The sequence below is a fragment of the Neomonachus schauinslandi genome, chromosome 13, assembly GCF_002201575.2.
Source record: "Neomonachus schauinslandi chromosome 13, ASM220157v2, whole genome shotgun sequence".
In the NCBI taxonomy this organism is placed as follows: Eukaryota; Metazoa; Chordata; class Mammalia; order Carnivora; family Phocidae; genus Neomonachus; species Neomonachus schauinslandi.
In genome coordinates this window covers 54,363,417-54,371,265 of record NC_058415.1, presented here as the reverse complement: position 1 = coordinate 54,371,265, position 7,849 = coordinate 54,363,417, and the positions used below count along the sequence as shown (strand labels likewise).

Sequence of the window (7,849 nt, the reverse complement as noted above, 5' to 3'; positions counted from 1 at the left end):
ATCAGATAAAGGGCTAGTGTCCAAAATTTATAAAGAACTTATCAAACTCAACACCCAAAGAACAAAGAATCCAATCAAGAAATGGGCAGAAGACATGAACAGACATTTTTCCAAAGAAGACATCCAAATGGCCAACAGACACATGAAAAAGTGCTCAGCATCGCTCGGCATCAGGGAAATCCAAATCAAAACCTCAATGAGATACCACCTCACACCAGTCAGAATGGCTAAAATTAACAAGTCAGGAAACGACAGATGTTGGTGGGGATGCGGAGAAAGGGGAACGCTCCTACACTTTTGGTGGGAATGCAAGCTTGGAAACAATATGGAGGTTCCCCAAAAAGTTGAAAATAGAGGTACCCCATGATCCAGCAATTGCACTACTGAGTATTTACCCCAAAGATACAAATGTAGGGATCCTAAGGGGTACGTGCACCCCAATGTTTATAGCAGCAATGTCCACAATAGCCAAACTGTGGAAAGAGCCAAGATGTCAATCGACAGATGAATGGATAAAGAAAAAGTGGTATATATATGCAATGGAATATTATGCAGCCATCAAAAGGAATGAGATCTTGCCATTTGCAACGACGTGGATGGAACTGGAGGGTATTATGTTGAGCGAAATAAGTCAAACAGAGAAAGACATGTATCATATGACCTCACTGATATGAGGAATTCTTAATCTCCAGAAACAAACTGAGGTTTGCTGGAATGGAGGTTGGGGTGGGAGGGATGGGGTGGCTGCGTGGTAGACACTGGGGAGGGTATGTGCTCTGGTAAGCGCTGTGAGTTGTGCAAGAGTTTTGAATTTCCGATCTGTACCTTTGAAACAAATAATGCAATATATGGTAAGAAAAAAAAAAAGAGCAGGAGGGCAAGAATGAAGGGGGGGAACTCAGAGGGGTAGACGAACCATGAGATACGATGGACTCTGAAAAACAAACTGCGTGTTCTAGAGGGGAGGGGGATGAGAGGATGGGTTAGCCTGGTGATGGGTATTAAAGAGGGCACATTCTGCATGGGGCACTGGGTGTTATGGACAATGAATCATGGACAACTACATCTAAAATTAATGATGTAATGTATGGTGATTCACATAAGAATAAAAAATTAAAAAAAAAAAACACAGTGCTATGATCATACTGAGGATCTTAGTTGTGTTTTTACAATCTCATACTTAACAGTCCTGAAATGTTTTCTCACCACCTCTTCTTCATGTTCCCCCACTTTTCTGCCTGGTAAATACTTATCCCTGAAGGCTCAATTCACCTCCTTAACCACAGACAGAATTGATTACTTCCACTTTATGAGTATACTACTGGCATGCTATTATTCACGTTGAATAGATGTCTGTTTCTCAACATATTCCATCCACCACTTATTTTGAATTTAATAAAGGCCAAGAATCAAGAACCAAGTTTTATACATTTGTATATTTCCTTCTATACTTTGGAAATACTTTGTGCAGATTCCAAAAATTTTGCATAATAGCTAAAAATTAACATAGTATTTAATTTAGAGTAGCGTGCTTTTTAATAGAGTGCTTTAAGAGGTTCGTAATGAATTATGATATGCCCTTTTGAGGTTCATAATGAATTATCATGTACCCTTTTAGAATTATCTTAATCTTTGTGCTTAGGATTTTGTTTTGTTTTGCTTCTCTCATCTTTAAATGCTGATGGTCATGCCAACCTTGTTGAATTAATATATGCATGAATGGATGCAAAAGATTTAGAGCTGTGGTTGATGTAAGCACTCCATGAATTCATCTATAATATTTTTAAAGTAATTTTATGTCTTGAATATTTATATAAGTCTTAATTGGAAGTAGTAATAAAGTTCTTTTTTTTTTTTAAAGTTTTTTATTTATTTATTTGACAGAGAGAGACACAGCGAGAGAGGGAACACAAGCAGGGGGAGTGGGAGAGGGAGAAGCAGGCTTCCCGCAGAGCAGGGAGCCCGATGTGGGACTCGATCCCAGGACCCTGGGATCATGACCTGAGCCGAAGGCAGTCGCTTAACCAACTGAGCCACCCAGGCGCCCCGGAAGTAGTAATAAAGTTCTTGAACTTCCTACCAGCTCCGAGATTTCCTATAGCTACTCAGTAAAAAAACAGTAATATAAGAATTGTTGTGCTGTTGTTTACACATTGTTATGTATTGTGCAATGTAACTGGGATTTTAAAGTCCATGTAAACTACAATTGTAACTTCTATATGATGGACTGTAGCATTAAAATTTATAGAATTCAATTTAAAGGAATTATATAAGTGTTGGCTTTTTTCAATGAACTCGTTTAAAAGTTACTTTTTCACTTAATGGTTTGACCAAGGAAGCAGCTCTTCAGGAAGGTTGAAAAGCATCATTTTTTTGACTACTCTTCATCAAAGTCCTTTTACTCTTCAGTCACTGTCTGACCTATTAAAAATAAGTATTGATTTCCCCCCCTTCATTACCCAGCCACCCCATCTCTCCCACCCCCCACCACTCCAGCAACCCTCAGTTTGTTCCCTGAGATTAAGAATTCCTCATATCAGTGAGGTCATATGATACATGTCTTTCTCTGATTGACTTATTTCGCTCAGCACAACACCCTCCAGTCCATCCATGTCGTTGCAAATGGCAAGATTTCATTCCTTTTGATGGCTGCGTAATATTCCATTGTGGTGTGTGTGTGTGTGTGTGTGTGTGTGTGTGTGTGTGTGTAGATATGCCACATCTTCTTTACCCATTCATTTGTCAATGGACATCTTGGCTCTTTCCATAGTTTGACTATTGTGGACATTGCTGCTATAAACATTGGGGTGCAAGTACCCCTTCGGATCCCCACATTTGTATCTTTGGGGTAAATACCCAGTAGTGCAATTGCCCGGTCATACGGTAGCTCTATTTTAAACTTTTTGAGGAACCTCCATCATGTTTTCCAGAGTGGCTGCACCAGCTTGCATTCCCACCAACAGTGTAGGAGGGAAATCAGAGGGGGAGATGAACTGTGAGAGACTATGGACTCTGAGAAACAAACTGAGGGTTCTAGAGGGGCATGCGGTGGGGGGATGGGTTAGCCTGGTAATGGGTATTAAAGAGGGCACGTACTGTATGGAGCATTGAGCATTATATGCAAACAATGAATCATGGAACACTACATCAAAAAATAATGTTGTTATGTATGGTGATTAACATCACACAATAAAAAAAAATTAAAAAACAAAAGAGTAAAAAAAAATAAGTATTGAATCGTATGATGAATACAGGACTTTGAGTAATTACCCAGGGGAATTCTTTGCAAATAAATAAATAAATAATTCAAAGACAGTCATAGGCTTGATTTCTACTATGTAATGGCTCTAGCATTTGACAATTCGTTTCTTAATATCAAACTGAAAGCAGACATTTTTAGGGATTACTTAGTGTGATAAGAAAGGAGAACTTGCCCTTCTAAATTCTTACCTTTAAAGAATTACCACATAAAAACTATACACCTTCTAGCGGGAGGGGAAGAATGAAGCAGGGGGAATCGGAGGGTTAGACGAACCATGAGAGACGATGGACTCTGAAAAACAAACTGAGGGTTCTAGAGGGGAGGGGGGTGGGAGGATGGGTTAGCCTGGTGGTGGGTATTGAGGAGGGCACATTCTGCATGGAGCACTGGGTGTTATGCACAATGAATCATGGAACACTTCATCTAAAACTAATGATGTAATGTATGGGGATTAACATAAGAATAAAAAAAATGAAAAAAAAAAACTATACACCTTCATGGATCTCAGCTTTTGGTGAGGAAAACCACTTGGCAGGTTTTGAGGTTGCTCTCCATACCTGGTTAGTAGTTGTTCTGGGGAAAGGAAGAAGGAATATATCTTCGTAAGAGAGAATTTTATAGGCATTTACTTTTAATGAGAGAAAAAGATGTTTGGAGTCCCTTAGTTTTGTTTTTTTTTTGAACATGACCTATAACAACACTAATTCAGAAAAGGACATTTTCAGGCAACACAAGCACGTTCATTTCTGGTGAGGAGGGTAGCACAGGTATTCTTAGGGAGTAACTGTAGTGGTGTCAGTTATGGTATAAACAGATGTATACATGGTTGTATTATTTCCAAAATAGTATACCTCAGCTATTTTTTTTTTTAGTATAACAATGTTAGTTTATGACATAGCTTGTAAACCTGTGCTGACACAAGTAGTTTTGTAAAGCCATTTATTTGAACACTCATTTATTCAGCAATCTGTTTTATAAGAGGTTGTGGCAGATAGAAATCTTAGGAAATGTGGTGACCCCAAAACTGCACAGGCGTTGTGTGTGGCTGATTTTAAAATTTGTCTTGGACTATAAAAACAACAGATTTGAAGTTTTATTAGTGTTTTGGAAAATCATCATGAATCTTGGCGTCTTGGCATTTTCCAAAGTCTTCATAGGCATGGGAAATTTCACATGAGTCCCATCTTCCAGAGATACAACTTGCTTCCTATCCTTTTTTGAGGCCAAGTAGCAGAAAAATGGCTTGTCTGCCACTCAGATAGATTCACATAAGACATCAATTCAGAAGAGATCAATATGCAGGCAACACCAGGGTATTCATTTATGGTGTCATGGCACACAGAAGTCTGGCTTTCAGAAGTAACAGGAGCATTGGGGATTTTCCTATACAATGCTCAGGATGAGTGTTGTGATCTGCAGGGGTACAGGGTGCATGTCCAACAAAAGGCAAGATAATTGGATCCTATCAATGAGTCTGAGAACCTTTAATTATCTTCTAATATTTCTTCTCAAACTAGTTAGTGATTGTCTGGAGTCAAAAACCATGATATACTAAGATATCAATAGGAACTTAAGGTTTTCCCGGTTTCTAGAATATATGAATAATAGTGACCACTAGCTTGAATTATATAACTATGTAAAACTTGAATATGGACTTCAGAATTGCATTATTTTAAGGTTGAATAAATAGTTTTTTTGGACAAATCAAACACTGGAATGGTTCTTTGAAGGTCAGAATTTTTATTTTAAAGTGTCAATACTAATAACTTCTTAAACCAATATTTGTAAGGGTTAAATGTCATGGTTCTTGCAAAATGAGTCAAAGATATCTAGAATATATAGAGTGGTCATCAAATTGTGGCTGCTGCTACTGATGACCTGAGAAAAGTTCTTCATTAGCTCACCTATCCTCACCGAAACTCTAGTATTATAATTTCATTTTATTTATGAAGAATATGATGGTGAAGTTGGAAATATCTTATCCACAATCACACAGATTTACCTGTGTTCCAAGTCATTGATACATTTTCTGTTTCATCTGGTCTGAAGTTGAACCTCTCTGTGTATTTTTCAATTCAATTATTTTTCAACTCTGTGACTTCTGTTTGCACTCCCTTATATTTTCTAGTTCTTTTTTAAAGTTCTCACTACATTCATCCATTCTTCCCCCCAGTTTGGTGAACATCTTCATGACCAATACTTCCAGCTCTCCACCAGGTAGATTACTTATCTCTGTTTCATTAAGATTTTTTTCTGAGGTTTTGTATTCTTTTTTCATTTGGAAAGTGGAAATGAGTATGGAGATTTCTCAAAAAATTAAAAATAGAACTATCATGTAACCCAGATTTTCCACTTCTGGGTATTTATCTGAAGAAAACAAAAACACTAATTTGGAAAGATACACCCTTTTGCTCATTGCAGCATTATTTACAATAGCTGAGATAATGGAAACAACCAAAGTGTCCATTGATGGATAAATAAAAAGTTGTGGGACACACACATACACAGAGACAGACACTAGAATACTACTCAGTATTGAAAGAAAAAAAAAAAGGAGGGAACACCATGGATGGACCTTGAGAATATTATGCCAAGTGAAATAAGTCAGACTGAGAAAGACAAATTCTATATTACTTCATTTATATTTGGAATTTAAAAAACAGGTAAAACAAAACTCATAGATACAGAGAACAGACTTGTGGTTATCAGAGGAGAAAGGGGTGTGGGTGGGCAAAATGAGTGAATGGGGTCAGTTGTATAGTGATAGATGGCAACTAGACTTATTGTGATCACTTTGTAGTGTATACAGATACCGAATTATTATGTTGTACACCTGATACTAATATAATGTTATATGCTAATTTTATCTCAATTAAGAAAAATAAAAAGAGCAGACCTGATATTTTCCCAAAACCTATGCTCCTCATACCCTCCAATATTGTCTACCAAAATCAAAGTCTGACAAACACAAGATATGAGGTAGTCTGCATCAATGGTTGAAGTCTGCATGAGAATTGATGAAGAGAAACAATCAGGGCAGGTGTGCATTTTTATTTTTTCTAGAACAAAAAAACCACACTTTAATTTTAGAGGATTTTATCACAACAAACTAAGAAAGACACGTTCTATCCAAAAAGTGATTATCAACCATTGTGAGAAAATGAACACATGGTAAAGCTGGGAACTGAAGCTAACCAGTCTACTTCTGAATTTGTATTTAAGTGTTAAATAATCTCAAGTTTGCTGTGGTGAAGAACTCTTGACTCTGGAGTCATTCTAACCCAGATTGCTGTATGCGATCATTAAGACATGATGATATGTGAACGTTTGCATGTTTAAGGGGCTTACTTTTTGGGGGGGGGATCTTTTTTGTTAAGTGGACACTAAATCGGTTTCCTGGTTTTTAGTGGCAATCTTTTAGATTTTTTTAAATTGAAGTATAGTTGACACACGATGTTTCAGGCATACATCATAGTGATTGGACAAGTGTATATATTACACTATGCTCTCTTTAAGTGTAGCTATCATCTGCCACCATACACTGCTATTACAATACCTTTGACTAAATTCCAAGCAAAATGTTGATGGGACAGGGAAAAGCTGTAGGGAGGATGTGTATATTCCATGCAGTAATGGAAAAGAGAATAGTCTGTGGAGGACTTGAGCAGTGGAGACTGTTTCCCTGATTCTTGACAGTGCCCAAGGCAGACAGTTAAACCTAGGAAATGATGGCTGTGTGGGGAAGCAAGAAGAAAAAATCCTCAGCCTTGGGGCACCTGGGTGGCTCAGTCAGTTAAGCGTTGGACTCTGGATTTCAGCTCAGGTTATGATCTCAGGGTGCTCTCTTGTTCTCTCTCAAATAAATAAATAAATATTTTTTAAAAAGTCCTCAACGTCACAAAAAATCCCCAAATTTCAAAGTTCAGGCTTGGCAAGGAAGTAGTGGAAAGTCACTTATGTATGTGAATTATGATTTATATATGTACTACGTAGGGAAAACAATAACACACTCTCATGGGCGTGTGTGTGTGTGTTTGTGAAATAATATGAAGTCTCTGGAAGGGAGAGCACAGTGACTGACAATTTCAACTATTCAATAAATTTTAACAATTTTAATTGGCATTTCTATCATGGATTATTTTTTCTGTTTTTAAATGAATGGATCATTATTAAAATGTAAAATAATTTAAAATCTTAAGATTACAGATGTCTGTACTCCTTACATTTCTACACTTGATCTTAGCCAAAAGGCCAAGAAGCGATGTACTCCTTACATTTCTATATATCTTATGTTTTTCACTAAATCTCCCCCTAATATTCTTTCTTGACTTGTCTTGCTCTCTCTGTGTTTTCCCTAGACTATAACTATCACTCTTAAGTGCAATCTAAATTTTGCAAAAAAAAATAGCATCTAGGTTAATATGTAGAAGAACTTTTTGAGATACAATTAAAAAGTATTTTTTAAGTTATTCTTGATGATTCACACTAAGTTGATCTATGAATATATGTTGGCAATAAACTTACTTTTTTTAGTAGTACAGTTTCTGTCCAATTAAAATATGTTTATTAGCATGTGTTTGAGTTATG

At 36.9% G+C, this 7,849-nt stretch overlaps 1 pseudogene; it reads right to left on the bottom strand.

Moving 5' to 3' along the window:
- Nucleotides 1–7,419: 7,419 nt before the first annotated feature.
- LOC123326594 lies at nucleotides 7,420–7,525 on the bottom strand (annotated as a pseudogene).
- Between the last annotated feature and the right edge of the window lie 324 nt (nucleotides 7,526–7,849).